The sequence below is a fragment of the Panthera onca genome, chromosome E3 (genome assembly GCF_046562875.1).
Source record: "Panthera onca isolate mPanOnc1 chromosome E3, mPanOnc1 haplotype 2, whole genome shotgun sequence".
In the NCBI taxonomy this organism is placed as follows: domain Eukaryota; kingdom Metazoa; phylum Chordata; class Mammalia; order Carnivora; family Felidae; genus Panthera; species Panthera onca.
Genome location: NC_138354.1, coordinates 12402609 through 12419709, shown reverse-complemented (window position 1 = coordinate 12419709; position 17101 = coordinate 12402609). Strand labels below are relative to the sequence as shown.

The window sequence follows — 17101 nt, the reverse complement described above, 5'->3', positions numbered from 1 at the left end:
GCATGGAGGTGAAGGTCTGTCTACACACTGAAGACGGCAGAGCAAAAGAACGTGAACAACCTGCATTCAGTGGTGTGTTGGACATGCCTTGCATCAGTTTGCAAGAGTTGATGGTTAAATTTCCAGGAGTTTTGCAAACCTGTTGTTCAAGCACAGCCATTGCTAAAAACGGCCTTATATATACTCACAATAAAATAAGATAAATTATATTAGAGGATAATGACCAAACTCATAATTTCCTCATTCTTCTATTATGCGTCACCATCATCTAATTATACTCTGGAGATTATTTACATCTATTAAATGTATGATGGAAATACTTTATGATGGCATGTGACTGAGTATCTCTTTGGAAGTCCGCATTCGGTTCTGTCACGTTGGTAGCTAAAATCAAAGGTGACGGAAGTAGGCACACAATGGAAATTGACAAACATGCAAATTAGGTCGAATTGCAGAATGGTGATTAAGTATTTAAGAGCGCACCATTGGGGCGCCTGGGTGGCTCAGTCGGTTAAGCGTCCGACTTCGGCTCAGGTCATGATCTCACGGTGCGTGAGTTCGAGCCCCGCATCGGTCTCTGTGCTGACAGCTCGGAGCCTGGAGCCTGTTTCGGATTCTGTGTCTCCCTCTCTCTCTGCCCCACCCCCGTTCATGCTCTGTCTCTCTCTGTCTCAAAAAAATAAATAAACTTTAAAAAAAAAAAAAAAGAGCACACCATTGCTGAATCGCTGCTGGCATCATCCAGTTATCATATGGGTCTAGCCTGACAGCCCTCTCCTAGATTTCTTATTAGAAGAGACAAACCCCAACGTTTTTGAGCGAGTTAAATTGTTGTTTTTGTTGTTGTTATTTGCAGCAATAACCAATTCTGACTTACATAACTCTGAGGTCATTTAGCTCCCCCTACTAAACGCAGGTGGAAAATATTCAATGCAATACCCTGGATGTGTAGCAGAAGAAAGAAACCCTACTTGGAACTTAAGTCAGGCAATTGGAATTTGCAGAAGAAAACCTTGGCAGCCTGTAGTGTTTGAGACATTGCATAAACATCTGATACTTGACTCAATAACCACCAGCGCTCGGTGTCAGCATATAAATGTTGGGTTGGAAAAGTAGATAAATTGATTTCCCATTTCTCTCCTTCTAGTGTCTTCCTTTTCATTGATGCTGTGGCGACGGATCCCATTACTAGTGCAACGGTCCATAATGTAAACACGTTCTTCCTCTGGTTAAAAAACAATTCTTTTCAAAGTTATATAACGTGATGAACTGTCTCTGAATTATGGCCGTAAAAATAATAATTCACTCTTCTCTCCAAAGCTATCAAAAAATTCACGAGCTCTATAAACTCTGAAATCTCTAACCTGAAGCCACGGTTATATATTTTTCCCATTTTATGAGTTAAACCAGACCTGGTAGGTGAGAAGAGGCTAGTATTGGTACGCCTACTTTACAGCTGGGATATTAAGGCTCAGACAGTTCAAGTTGTCCGCTCAAGGTGAAAAATAGAAAGCGGGACTAGATTGCAATGAATTGTATCTTCTGGTGACTTTTTTTTTTTTTTTCTTCCAGAATCACGTTTCGGTATTCCAGCGTAAATATTGGGTTTGCATGCACAAAAAAAATCATCTTTCTGGTAGCGGGATGGGTGGATTTTTAATCTTTTTTGGCATGACTCCTGGGGCTGTCAAGAAGAACCACAGATCAAGTATTCGGGTCCTCGAATGCAAAATAAAATACTGCAAATGGAACCAGATTTTAAAATGGGGATCCTTGGTGGAGAAAATATATATTGTGGCAAAAACGGAGCAGGCTGCTGGCCAACTCCTCCTCCCATAGAGTTTCCTTTTAGATCCTTCCCTTCTATTCATTCGTCTTTTTTAAAAATGTTATTTATCTGGAGAGAGAAAAAGCGAGTGGGGAAAGGACAGAGAGAAGTGGGGTGTGGAGAGAGAATCCCAAGCAGGCTCTGTGCTGTCAGGGCAGAGCCAGACGCGGGGCTCGAACTCACGAACCGTGAGATCACTCACGATCTGAGCCAAAGTCAAGAGTCAGATGCTTAACTGACTGAGCCACCTAGGTGCGCCTACTTATTCATCTTTTATCGAATGAATACTAACTGAGCATCCAGTAAACGCCAGGTAGTCTTGTAGATTCTGGAAGACACAGTGGTGGGAGTGGGTAGTGGAAAGAGGGCAACTAGCAGCTTAGCAAGAGAGCGTCACGGGAAGCATGGAATAAGGTGATGTGTTACAGTGTGGCTGTACGTGGAGTGGGAGAATTTAATAGGGTCCTTAGAGGTGGTTAGGAGGAGACATAAGAGTGGGGCCCGAATAACAGCTGGCCATCCTGCAAAGATTGGGATAGACTCTCAGGGCAGAAGGGATAGCTTAGTGCCAAGCCCCTGAGAACGGAATGAGCTTGGTATGTTCACACAAGAGAGAAGAAAAAAAAAAAAGCCAGCGTGGCTGAGTCGTAGCCAAGAACAAGTTAGTGGCAGAGAAGGAGTTGGAAGGTTATTCAGGACTAGTTCATGTGTAACTTTTAGCCCATGATGAGGATATTGTGTTTTAGTTTCTTTCTTTTCTCTTCTTTTTAAAAATTTTTAACGTTTATTTATTTTTGAGAGAGAGGGAGACAGACTGCCAGCAGGGGAGGGGCAGAGAGAGAGAGAGAGAGAGAGAGAGATGCGGAATCGGAAGCAGGCTCCAGCCGGTTGTCAGCACAGAGCCTGACGCGGGGCTCGAGCTCACGAACCGTGAGATGGCGGCCTGAGCCGAAGTCGGACGCTGAACCGACTGGGCCACCCAGGCGCGCCTTGTCTTAGTTTCAATGGAAAAGCCATTCAATGTTTCTAGGCAGGGGAGTGATATGAACCAAGGTGTGCTTTTAAGGAACAGAGGCGCCAAAGATACAATCAGGTAGATCACCTTCTTCTCTGAGTGACCTTCAAATGCCCTACTCTTCAATGTTCTTCCTTGAGTGACCTTCAGATGGCCTTCCTCTTCCAGCTTCTCCTTACGGTAGTTCCCTGAGTTATTGCCATCGGCATCGCCCCCCAACTCCTTATGGTCCCATTATTTCTGGATGGTCTCATTCACTCACAGAGCCCCAACTGACCTTTCCTGGTGACCTCGCAAGTCCATGAGCCTCTCTCTCTCCCAATGTTAATGAAATCAGATCCATTCGGTCCAAACCCATTTAAGTCAAGAAGCATTTGGTGGACAACTTCTATGTACCAGGCACTGTGCTAAGCAGGTTGGCTGGTCATCGGGTGGCTCTACAGGATGATATCGCTTTCGTGAATCCAACCCTCAGCCTCGGGGGCTTGGAAGCTTGATTCTCTCCGCATATTAAGTGGGCCGATTTCTCAGGGTGCAAATTAACCCAGCTCACAAGAATCTCATGTATATAAATCAAAACGTCAATTCACTAATTTACAACGGGAAGTGCAACGTACAAGAGGAGCAGATATTCACATTGGGCTGATCTGCACATTTTCTCCATCTAGGAAAAACTGCATATAAAGCCAAATTGTCAGAAGGTTGCATGGATTATAAGAGATCAGAGCAAAGGGCCTTGGTGGCAGATCTGAATGTTTAATATCATCAGGCTCTGATGCATCTCCGTCCACAGAGAAATCAAACAATTCATGTGTTCCTGTGGACTTCCTAGGATAACAGAGGAGCTATCATGGGCACCGACAAAATGAATCTCTCATTTTCCTTTTTTTTTTTTTTTTTTCTATGTTCTGTGATCACATCCCTCTTCTGACTGACATAGTTCTCTGGATAAGTTAATAAAGTCAGGTAGCTCACTGCCACGTCTTGCTTTAACCTAGGAACATTCCATCTCCGTAAGGCTAATGCACCTAGTTCCGAGTTCTTTAAGGGCAGAAGCTTTGCTTAGCTATCAGAGAGCAGATTTATATCCTTCGTTTCAAAGTCTGTAGCCTCAAGTTTCTAGAATAATGTCTGGCACATAAACAGCTCGTGAAATGTTGGCTGAACGAGTGAAATGAGTGACTTTCGCCTCTGTGTAGCCTAGACGATCGGATAAGAAAAGCAGGTTTTATTTCACATATTTAGTTGACGTTCATAAAAGCTGAAGGGCTGACAAAAGAGTTTTTCGAGCCCACCTCCGGAAACCCGGGGGTCAAATCAATTTGCACGGACTGGGGCCACTTTGGGTCAAGATGGAATCTGGCAGGACCCCTTCACGGCTTCATTCTACATACTACTCTTATTGGCTCCGGGGAGTGGGCATGTGACAAAGTCTTGACCAATCACAGCATCATATCACCCCAGATCGGCTCAGGCATGAGCAGGGGACTGAACCAGATCTAATGATAGTGAACTTTTTCTAGAACTTGCTCTGAGCCGAGGAAGACTATTCTAGAACTTCTGACTGCCATTTTGCTGTCATGAGGAGAAAGGCAAACGGAGATGGAGGTAATACAGGGAAGCAGGGCAGAGGTGGAGAGAAGTCAGGTCTGAGGGACACAGTTTGACTCTTTGGGTTCCACCATGTATGACACGTGCTGTTCCCTGCACTTTCAGCTCCGTGAGCCAATAAAGACCCATTTCCACTTGGGTACTTTGAGTTGTACTTTCCGTCACAACAGAAGAGTACTAGATGATCATCTGCGTATGAAAACTCGGTGATGAGAGCAGGGCAGAAGTCACCAATTGCAAATTATGTGCGTCGAGAACTGTGGCAAAATGTTTCTGATTATCTCTGAGTTGTGGGATCCCCAGGTTTTTCTTTTCAAAAGACTTTGTTTTCACTACTTTCTGGAATATCTCGAGTTTTCCAAAAAGCCCACCACATATTCATTTTAATAATAATACCAAGGGAACAAAAGCCTCCAGTCTTTTCCTTCTTCTTCAGGGGGCACAGGCAGAGGAGGGTCATGTGGCCTCTTTCACAGAATCAACTAGCATGTCAATTCTTGACTCAGTCTGGTAAAAAGGCCCAAAGAGTGGCTAAAGACCGGTCAAAGGCCCAGTGACAGGATTTACCATTAATCCCCCCAAAAAGGAGGGAAAATGGCTGCTGCCCCTGCAGTGTTTCCGGTGGGGTGGGGGAGGCGGGGACTGGGGGGGGGGGGGAAGCCTGACGGGAGAAAAGCAGAAAGACCTCCATTAAACCATCCAACACGTTCCAAAGGTCTCATGTGTCTTTTGTGGCTAGCTTTCAGGGGAGGAGAGAGAGGGGAGGGAGATGGAAAGGAAGAGCAGGAGACCCCTCAAGGGACACGATCCATGCTGATAAAAGCCCCGCCTCCTCTCCCACCCTGCCCATCCCTTGAAGACTTCCTGGTCCCTGGTAGGCAATGGAGTGAATTAAGAGCCCGGGTTTCTAAAAGGGACTTCGCAACTTTACAGCAGGGACTGCGATAACATTTATTGGTCTTCGCCAAAAGGAAGTTAAATAAATCTGCTGCCTGGGGACACAAAATAATCACCTGCCACCTTTGTGTGGTGGGGAGGGAACTGTCTGCTCCTGACACCCATCCCCTGCCAGCCACTCTCACGCAGGCCGAGGCCACAGGGATGGAATGTTCTCATCCTTCAAGGGACGTCTTTCCCTACACCTCTCGCGCCCACTGGGGCTAATTGCCCCTCACCCCCTATTTTTAGCACATTTCTAGGTCCCAGAATGCAGTGAGACTCAGGTTTATTGTAATTCTGTGTTTGTGAGTCCTACTGTACCCCGTTCCCTCGAGGACAAATTTTACCTTATGATGCCTTTGAATTTCCTCCCTCTTCCCCTGACCCCTATCACCTTAATAAATGTGTGTGTGAGGTTGAATTTCCACAGCTGGCTCTTTTCACGCTATCCTGCCAACTGAATGAATGGGTTGGCTGAGTTCTTCCCCACCTGCACAGGACCCAGGCAGACTGAGCTTCCCAGGCTAGCAGCTCAGTAGGGATCCTTGGCCCTGGACCCTTCTACGGCCCACTTGATTAGGAACACTGGGGTCTTTTGCTGCCCCAGCCCTGGTAATGAGCACCGCCCCCCCTTACCTGTGGGTTCGCTTTCTGTGGTTTCAGTTGCCCGCAGTCAACTGCGGTCAGGACGCCAATGATCCTCCTTCTGATGTGTCCTCAGAAGGTCAGTAAGTAGCCTAAGGCTATGCGAGGACACGTGCAACATTCGCTCACTCCATCTCATCGCCTGGCCATTTTGGCATCTCACATCATCACCGGAAGAGTGAATACAGCATCATCAGATACATTGAGAGAGAGAGAGAGAGAGAGAGACCACGTTGATGTAATTTTTGTTCTAGCATATTGCTGTAATTATTCTATTTTATCCGTGCTTGTTGGTAACCTCTTACTATGCCTGATTTATGAATTAAACTTTACCCTAGGTATGTGTGTATAGGAAAAAAACCATAGTATATATAGGGTTTGGTGCTCACTATGGTTTCAGGGACTCACTGGGGGTCTTGTAACATATCCCCTGTGGATGGGGCAAGGGGGGACCGCCATACTTACTTTTTCTTTACAGGTTTTTCCCAAATTCAAATGCAGAGTAGGTACACAAGGACTTTTACTTCCGGCCCTGCTGGAAGGCACCACTTGGAGAAAGGATTGGCTAATGAAATAGCCTTTGGAGTCAGACAGTCTGACACTTAAGTGCTAGAGACTGCGTTCTCTAAGAAAACCAGGAGGGGAGGTCGGTTTGGGAAACACAGACAATCCGCCCAAGGCATCAGTGCTCCAGAAAGGGGGCAGAAGCAGTCCAGGGGGGTTGACTTTAGCCACAGTAGGATGGGAGGTGATGTTTACAACTCTGGTTACAGCCTGGGGGGTGGGGCGGGGGGGCTGGTGGATCCTAAAGGGTTTCCCAGGGCCCAAACAAGGGAAGAGAAGGCTGGGTTTCCAGAGGCATCCTTAAATGCTCTGTAACCAGAGTTGTAAACCCCCCCCCCCCCCCATCCTACTGTGGCTTACAGAGTCCACGGGAAAAGGCAGCCAGGATGCACTGTGCTTAGAGCCAGAAGTCAAAGTGCACTTAGGTGAGACCCAAATCCACACTCCAGCCACTTCTTTTCTAACAGTTCACAGCGCCGGGATACCTTTCAGATCAGGGTTGGCCTCAAAGGGACAGGGGACAGAAAGGGTGGCCCTTGCTCTGTGCCTTCCTCGGCAGAGCACTGCTCTGTGATTCTGCCGGCCTAAGAGGCACACGTTTTTCCATTCATTCGGGAAACAGCCGTTAGACCACTTCCTGAGGCAGAGCATGTGCTGGGATGATAGGTCTCTAACTCAAGATCAACAGACTTGGCCAAGTTAGCAGCAAAAGAAGCAACTTTGGAAGCTGTTACAAGTATCAGTTCTGGGGCTTCTCAAGAGGTCTAGGTGAATTTCAAATCATCTTTTTTTTTTTTTTTCTCCTCAAAGTTGTCATTTTGAGAGTCCCTGTCTTGATGGGCTACAGGAAATAACGAGCAGGGCTCTGATCTAACTAACTCGTGCGTGGGAAAGAGAAATAAAATCCCAGGTCCGGGCTACGAGAAAGGCATGTACAATGTGCTACGGACGTCACAGAAAAGATTGCTGGTGCCTTGTGAGAGAGAGCCACAAAAACTTCCCATGAGAAGTGACATTTGAGCTGGGTATTAAACAGTGGGTACAAATTTGTCGGGGGGGGGGCTGGTGGCGGTGGTCAGGAAATATAAGGCACCTCAGACAGAAGAATAGCCAGGGTGCCAGGGAGAGCCTGTTTTTGCTGAGGAATTGTGAGCGCCTTGGAGGTATTTATGTGGCTGAGGGATTAGGGAGCATGGGCTGAGCCGGCCAGGTGGGTCAGGCCAGATCACGCTGGGTGTCGCATGCAGAGCAAGCTGGGAGTTTGTACTTTGTCCCATGGACCTCCAGGCAGCACCGATGTGTAAGAGCAAGTCGGATTCACCTTGGAGAGAGATCACTAGAGCAGCCTGTGTGGGGGATAGATTGGAAGGGGTCAAAGAGACAGAACAATCAGGGGCTCCTGTAATCACCTCGGCTGCTGAGGATAACAGCTCCACGCCTGTGTGAAGAACACTGCAGTGGCGATGGGGCCGTGGGGATAGCACGTAGAGTTGTTAATATCTCTGTGATTATCCTAAACACATGTCGGGCACTCAGGTTCCTCACCAGGCAGCCACCCCCTCCCTGGTCCCCAGTCTGCGTATGGCTCGGCATGACCTCCCAAGGGGCCAGGATCGCTAAATTAAGGAGCACGGGCCACCGTCATCAGTAATGCAAACACACAGGGCAGTTTTAGAAATCCTGGCAATGCTTCCTGGCAAGCGTAATGAAAAAATTAATTGAATAATCATGCCATGTAAATAGATTTCATGTGAGCTCTCGTTTTGGTGGGAGGGAAGGGAGGGAAGGGGGAGAATCCTGTGATTTATGGCTTTGAATGGTGTAATGAATTAGGCCGGGTACCCTGCGGTGAGCCTGAGTCTGCCACGGCCTGCATTATGAGATGGTTGGATCATTTGGAGCAGTGTGGCTCAGGTGACCCAATGCAGGCATGAGAGATGGGGGTCATTAAAATCTGCCACACTGCAGGAACTCTCTTTAGAAAGAGACTCAAAGGCTTGCTTTGCAGAATAGTGGCATTTCTCTTTGGGATACAGGGTGTTCTATCACTTAGAGGAAACCGGTGCAGATTCAAGCCAAAGCGATAATGATCGAAAATAAATTGATGGCCTCAAAGGGAGGGGTGGGGAAGGAGGAGGGAGAGCGGTGGTGGGGAGCTACCTACAACCCGAAGCAAAGACTCTGCAAAGGAAATGATGAATGAGTTAATATCAGGTAGGAAATATTGACTTCTGTGTATGAGATTCAAAATGAGAATTTCTGAATCCGCGCAGCCAGTGCGGTCTGAGGCAAAAAACACAAAGGAGTTTAGAAATTGGCTTGTTAATCCTGGTTTAAAGACGTTTGGGCATGGCTCCTAACTCCGGCTAAGCCTTAGTTTCTTCGCCTGCAAAATGGGGATAGTAATACCTATTCCAACAGGTAATTTCGAGTATCAGATGTGATTATGTGCTTGGAAGCTGTGTGTGCATGTATTTTCGTGCGTTTGCTCACAAGAAATTGGGAGAGAAACTCAGAAGACATAGGAAGGTACATTCGCACCCTTTCTGCGGGAGGATAGCTCATAGAACCCTGAACACCATGGCTGAAACCCAGCCTGGGCCATTCATCGGAGGCCCCACATCTGGTAAACTCAGTATCAAACGCACTCTGCCCTGAGAAATAAACTAATGTCAAACTAACGTGTTCTGACGCATTGGGCGGTACCGAAAGGCAGGACCATACATTTGAAGGAGTGGATGTTTCTGTTGTCATTCAGCCTGGGATAGGGAGGGCAGATTTGAGAGGGAGACCCCAGACTTTACCCGAGCCTTGGAGAACTGTCTTCTGGACCTTGTGTGGTGGGGACACGTGCCTGGGCATTGCCGTGGGAGGGAGGGTGGGGGGGCTGACGTTCCAGAAGCTTGGAATGGAGGGGCTTGCTCTGTAGGGGCCAGCTCTGTGCATCTGTAAACAGCTACGTCTGGTCTATAAAATTAACCTCTCTGTATTGTCATTCCGTTTGGTTAATCCCGAGCCTTTCGTAAAGTCCAATAACGCGTTACCATCTGGTCTGGCCTCCATTGATTCCGGCCACACCTGCAGTGATTTATTGAGTAGCAGCAGCCTGAGAGAAATGTGGTGACAGCTCCCACCTTCCTGGGTTTGTCTCCTGAACCTCGTGTGGCTGATTGTACCTTCCAAAGATGGTCTCCAATATGTCTCCTACCCCACACCTTCTTACCGTGTGACTTTGGCCACCCCCTCCTGCTGAGTGGTGGGGTCCCTCCCCTGCGCTTGAACCTGGGCAGAACTTTGTGATTGCGCCCAACTAATGCTATGGTAGAAATGATGCCACGTGATGTGTCCAGTAGGTCATCCTGCCCTGTCCTCTTGGGCCACTTGCACTTAGCACCCAGCTATTACGCCGTGAGGAAGCTCAGGACCCATGGGGAGGCCACAGGTAAAGATGACCCAGCCAAGAGTTCATCTGAGGTCCTGGTCAGTATCAGTCATTGAGCAGGTGAGCGAGGAGACCTTCAGATGGGTCTAGCCCCCAGCTGTCAACTCACCCCCAGCTTTTGCGTCTTTTGAAGCTGAGGTCCCAGACATCAGGGAGCAGAGCCAAAGTGTCTCCACAGAGTCCTTCTCAAATGTCAGACCTGCAGAACCCACAGACGTAACACAATGGTTGTTTTATGTCACTAGCTTTTAGGCTGGGTGGTTATGCAGAGATAGGTGACTGGAACACCCGTCATGCTTACTTCCTAGTTGAGGCTCCCCACAAACAAAAACAAACTCAGAAACTCCATTTTGATGATGTGAACAGTCAATAGAACTAAACTGTAGGAGGTGAAATAGACATGAAATGCATCAGGGGAAGAGCTGGAGGGGGCACTGTGACAGGAAAGAAGAAATCTTCATCTGACCCAAGATTTACTGCCTCAGTGACGGAGGAAACAGCTCTGTGCTGAAAACAAAATTAAAAAAAAAAAATAAATAAAACGTATAACAGGCTATTTGACTTGAAATGAGACTTTGTTTTTACTAGGAATCAGAATTCGACTTAACTATAAACCAGAACTAACCACATTAATTTACTGAACCCAGGCAGAAGCAGTTCCAAGTATTGCTTTTATTTTTGGTGGACCACAAACCAAGCCAAAGTTGTTGAAAAAAAATTATGAGTAAGCTTTCCATGGAAATTGCAGCCAAATCTATACATCTTCTAAGACAATTTCTGCCATGTTAAGAATTATACTATGAAAATAGGCTATGGTCTAAAATGAACATGAAAAAAAACCCCATCAGGAATAAACAAATATATCAATGTTCGAAGTCCCCTGGGGTATACACTAATTCATTCAAAATCAATGGGTAAAATTGTGCGAGATACATTATTTATATAAACCGGGGGTGGGGGGGGGGGCGTGCTGTTTCACACACCAGTTCCCGATAAGCCCCAAGTGCTTTGTATATTGAAAAAGCTGTACAAATACTTGTTACATGTCACATGATATGTTAGAAAAATCCAGGGTTTTAGAGTCTTACAGACCTGGGTTATTATCCCAACCCGCTTACCCTGAGACTTTAGGAAATTTGCAAAAGCCTGTTTCATCGTTAGTGAAATGGAAAAACTATGCCTAATTCATAGGGTTTGTTTGTGGGTTCACAGCTCTGGGTGGGGGGGAGGAGGAGAGAGGAGGGAGAGAGGGAGGACGGGAGATGGTTAGTTATCCCTTAAAATGTGTGCTCCCTCTGTGCAGTGTAGACTTGTCTCTGGGAAGGGGTCGTGCAGCCAGCTGCGACATCTGCGGACTCTCTCTTGCATCCGGGTGATGTCTGGATTCGTCTTCCGTGTGAACTGAAGTGATTAGGGATGGGTATGCTTTCCCTACTTCTTCTTGGGCCCGCCAGCCGGACGATGAACACTCCAGAATCCTGTAGCACAGACGGTAGAGCCATGGCAAGGAAAAACCTGGGTCCCGGATTCATTAGGTGGAGGAAAGCCACCTGTCAACCGGGAACACCTACTGTAGATAATTAGGGGACAGAGTGTGACAGCCCGCTGAGATTTGGAGGTTTCTTTGTTACAGCAGCTAGCGTTACCCTAACTAGCACAGAATCAGAGGCAACGCTGTATACAAAACGTATTAGCCCGGTGACTGACAGAGTGCTCATAAATGTTTCTATTCATCCCTTTGAAAGAACGAAGGATATATGTCTATCTGCCAATTCAGAATCTAATACGAGACAGCACATTCGTTTAGTTGTCATCTTTGTGAGACCCGATATGCCCGATGAAGTCTGTTTGAAAAGTCTCGAATTGTGGCTGAAACAGGTGTTTCGGCGGGATGAATGGCCAATGCGCGAACACGCTTGCTTATATAAAGCCTGCGGTGCCTTTCACATTTCATTTTAGAACCGATCTTTGTGCTATATATTTAGCATCTCCAAAAGAAGATAACAGAGAGGTTTATGAAAAGGCTGAAATGCTCCAATAGAAAAATTCACATCTCAAGATGTAGTTTTTCAAAACCCCAACAGGCATTTCAAGATCTCCCTGCTCCCGATTGCGAAGGGGGAGAGTCTAACGTAGCAGAATAGCCAGTAGGGAATATGAAATCCTCCCGTCATTCCCAATCCTCCCGTCATTCCCTCTGCTAATTAAAATCCTAAGCGTTTAAAAACGTAACAATGAATATTTCATGTAAAAATGTTTCATTTTAACCAGCAATAGAAACACTACATCACAATAGTCCTATTGTTTTTTCTTTTCTTTTCTTTTTTTTTTGAAACCTTTTTTTTTTTTTTTTTGATTCAGGAATGGGGAGTGTAACACAATACCTAGTGGACTAACACCGTTTTACGTTTTCTCGTCATATCTCCTTTTTACATCACTCTTGTGTGCGATTAGAGAAACCGCTTTTAAACAGTCGGAATTTTACAATTAATTTTTTTTTCCTTGTCAACGAAGTCGAGAGAAACCAGCCGACCGTCTGAAACTAAGTTATTATATTTGAATGCTAACATACTTTAGTCTGTGATGGAAACCCACCCTGAAGACAGATGCTCCTCCCTCTTGCTTGCCCCTGACTTTATTGAACCACCCTTTGCTTGCAAATGGATTTGGATTCGTCGGGATTTGCTTTCTGGCTATGTGAAAAAAAAAGAAAAAAGAAAAACACAAACAGAGCTGTGAAATCCTCCAGCAGAAAGTTCCTTTGTAAAAGTTGCAGCTGAGTGTTTGTTTTGTACACAATCAATTGCCAGCGCCTTGATAGATTCAGTACAAGGTGGGGACCAGGCAAGGTGGCTTAGAGACCCACAGCCAAAGAACAGGAGTTCCAGTTCCTAAAGGAGGCGGCACAAAGAGAAAAGGAGAAAATGCCTTTTCTTTTCAAGAATGGCATCTCATTCTGGGTTCCCTAAAACAAACAAACAAACAAACAAACAAACAAGAAAACAGAGCCTAGGGTTTAAGAGCAGAAGGCCGGGGGTGCCTGGGTGGCTCAGTCGGTTGAGCGTCCGACTTTGGCTCGGGTCATGATCTCAAAGTCCGTGGGTTCGAGCCCCGCGTCGGGCTCTGGGCTGACAGCTCGGAGCCCGGAGCCTGCTTCGGATTCTGTGTGTCCCTCTCTCTCTGCCCCTCCCCCCACTCATACTCTGTCTCTCACTCTTAAAAATGAATAAATGTTAAAAAAAAAATTAAAAAAAAAAGAGCAGAAGGCCGAACACTTTATTGGGGAGTGCGATCCCAGACATCAAGAGTGGGGCTGGAAAAGTGGGGAGCAAATATAGGAGAGGGTGTTGCCCAGTGACGACAGCTTTACCATAGGGCAACCCCGCAGGCTCTCAGGTAGCCCTCAGAGAGGCCACGTTGCCAAGAGGAGAAAGGGGGAAGAATTTATCTACTGGCATCATGTCCCATTGCGCAAAGCTTTCCTTGCATTTTCAGGCTAAGTGTGGGTGCTTAGCGCGAAAGCCCCAGAACGGTGGCTGGGAAGCCGAGGTGCACGGCACAGGTGTGAGGCAGGATGCCACCTGACTCGTGACATCAGGGACCAGCAGCAGCTGTCGCCATGGGCACCGGGTCTGTACTGGCCATGACAGCAGCAGCAGAGACCTTGTTTCAGAACCGCAGGCACTTCTGGCCACACCCAGGGCCACCTCAGACAGAAGGCAAGGCAATCGTGGATCTGGGATAGGGCGTAACTGAATCCGGGACAGTGAGTGAGTCAAAGGGACTGGGTTGGTTTTTTTTGTTTGTTTTTGTTTTTTTTTTTTTTTAGTGTGTATTTATTTTTGAGAGACAGAGAGAGACAGAGCACAAGCGAAGAAGGGGCAGAGAGAGAGGGAGACAGAGAATCCGAGGCAGGTTCCAGGCTCTGAGCTGTCAGCACAGAGCCCGACACGGGGCTCGAACTCATGAACCGTGAGATTATGACCTGAGCCGAAGTCCGATGCTTAACCGATTGAGCCACCCAGGCGCCCCCAAAGGGACTGGGGTTTTCCACGAAAACATGGGTGGCCGTATGTTAGGATTCGGTTTTACTGAAGCACATCCTGGACTGTGAGTTGGGGACCAACCACCGTGATGCAGGACACAAACCTCGGGTTCACGACCCTTCCAAGCCCTCGCTTTCTCCGCCGTTCCTCTCTGGTTGTTAGAACGCACTGGGGCTCGTACAGGCCCGCTAATGGCCAAGGGAGGCGGATAATTTGTAAGCAACATTTCAAGTTCCCAGCGGATCTGGCACGGAGGTGTGTTTAATTGCATTCACTGGAGAAGCAAATGATGGTCATGAGTTTGCGCTAAATGTGGATGGGGCGGAGTCAGGCAGGAAAAGCACAGGGCTCGATTGCTTTTCCTTCCTTCTGTGTCCACTCCCCCGATCACTAGATGCCACAGGATTAAGTAGCACCCAGAGGCGCCCTTGGGAAATTGGGGATCGCTCTTTCCTTCTCCACATGACAGAGGAGCTGTGGGGTGTTCGTGTGTGTGCGCGTGCCTGGGTGTGCTCCTTTGCAAAGCTGCAAATTAGTTTCTGTTCTGACAGCCCAAAGCCACTCTCACAGGCTCCCTAAGAAACTAGCTAAGAGCTGAGAGAAGGGACAGCGAGTGTTCTCCACGACAAACTGGACCTAAGGAAGGTTGTGGGGCACCTGGGTGGCTCAGTCATTCAAGCGTCCGACTTCGGCTCAGGTCACGATCTCGAGGTTCGTGGGTTTGGGCCCCACGTCGGGCTCTGTGCTGACAGTGCAGAACTGCCTTGGGATTCTCTCTCTCTGTCTCTTTCTGTCCTTGCCCCACCTGTGCTTTCTGTCTCTTTCTCAAAATAAACTTAAAGAAAATGTTTAACCTAAGGAAGGTTCAAACCTGCAGCTCAGAGAACCGTAAACCCTGTCAGTTGGGGGTACGTTGCACATCTTCTTTGGGAAACTTTTAGGCACTTTTAGATCCGCTTCGGGATTTCCAGGAAAACTCAGGGGGTGGGACTAATTCCTCATCCGGGTGACTTGACAGATTGCCTCTTTCCCTTTGGATACCTGTCTTTGATGTGAAGCTCGGCTTTCACAAAGAGTTTATTGGAAGCTCCTTAAATGTCCACGACTCGCTCTGTGGTTTTGGAGAACTTACGGGTTGGGTTTATGTAGTTCTAGGACCTGTTTGCTTGGTGTTTGGAGAATCTGATTGTGTAGGTTCCCCTGAGTCTCCCAAGAGTTACCACATTTGGTGAGCAGGTGCCATGGCTTTATGCAGGCTGAATAGAAAAGCCTGCCGATTCAGAGGGCACTTCCATGAGTTTGTTCTTTGTTACTGGATAAGGTACCATCTCTAGGTGTTTTTGGAGCATTCAGGTCTTCTATTTCTTCTTGCGTTAACTTTGATAAGCGTTTTCCCAAAACAATGTCCGTTTCTTCTGTTTTCATATATATTGGTATTGGTGTGTTTACAGCATTCCCCTATTATGTATAACACACCTTCTGTTTACCTTTATCTTTTCTCTTTGAGTTATACCTGATAAATCACTATATGGTACCTTCTTTTTCTTAAGTATTCTCAGTGAAAGATTGCTTACTTTTTAAGGCTTTTCAAGTAACCTGTTTTTGGCTTTGATGATCCTTTCTATTACAGCTACTTTAGACTTCATTAATTTTACTTTGTATGTATTATTATTTTCTTCCTACTCCTTCCCTTGTGTTGATCCTGTGTCCTGTTACTAACTCCTTAAATGATGCTTTGATCATTACTTTTTGGGGTTTTCTTCCCTAATATAAGCATTTAAGATGATAAATTAACCTTGGGAGTATTGTTTTAGCGCACGCCACAGTTTGATGTATATGATTTTATTAGGGCTTAGTCTCAGGTATTTAAATGTTCCTGTCATGTTCCCATGATGATTTCTTGGCCCATGAGCTATTTTAAAGAGTGTGTGTGTATATGTGTGTGTGTATGCATGTGTTTAAACATTGATAATCAAAGGTGGTGATGCAAACAGAGGATTGATTATATGTATGCTTGGAAATCCCCACAACAAAAAGGTTTTTTTTTTAGAACTGTGTTTCTGAAATGCCCAAATGCGTTGGTTTTAAACCTATCTTTTTATTGTTGATTTCTAGCTTAATTGGATTTGGCTGAACGTGGTCTATTTGATGCCAGTTCTATGAAAAGTCTTAAGAGCTCTCTGACCTGTGGCATTGCAGTCCTTATAAATGCTTTATGAGTGGTTGAGAATACGACTTCCCTGTTTGCTATAGGGACATACATGACATATTCGTTAGGTGAAACTCATTCACTGTGTACTTCAAATCTTCCATAGCTCCCTGATTATCTGCTTTATTTTTTCCTAGGAAAGATATATTTCACTCCCACTCCGTTGATGGCCTTGACGGTTTCTCTTCTATTTCTGTTAATTTCATTCTTATAAATGAGGCAGTGCTGTTAATCAGGACAAATATGGAATTGCTTCATTATCCTGGTGAAGCAAACCTTTGAATGTGATAGCAACCCTCTTTATTCACGACAGTGTGGTTTGGCTTTGAAGCCTCTTTCGTTCGATATCGGTAAGCTATGACAGATTTTTTTTTTGTATTTTTAATTCTCATTTCGTATGCTGGCATATCATTGTTTTTTTTCAAAAACGAAGTCTGACATTCTGTCTATTAGCTGGTGAATATTAGTCTGTCTGTGTACATTTATGATGGGTATATTTAAATGTCTTCCTGGAAGCCCATGTTCACTCTCTGTTTAATCTGCCTTTTCTCTGCTTTGTTGATTTTCTTTTTCTGTCTTCTTGTGGATCGATGGTATTTTTATTTTTATTTTTTATTTTAGAGAGAGAGCATGAGCAGAGGAGAGGGTCAGAGAGGGAAAGAATGTTGGGGCTCGAGCCCATGATCCTGGGACTATGACCTGAGCCAAAATCAGGAGTAGGGTGCTCAACTGACCGAGGCACCCGGGCACCCCATTTTTTTAGGGGGGGGGGGAAATCAATGGTATTTTTAAATTTCATGTT

General features: G+C 46.1%; 1 non-coding gene across 1 annotated transcript; it reads left to right on the top strand.

The window, feature by feature from the left end:
• The first annotated feature begins 13082 nt into the window (after nt 1-13082).
• Nucleotides 13083-13167, top strand: TRNAQ-UUG (transfer RNA glutamine (anticodon UUG)). Its single transcript has one exon. It is a non-coding gene; the product is annotated as a tRNA-Gln (tRNA).
• The last annotated feature ends 3934 nt before the right edge of the window (nt 13168-17101 follow it).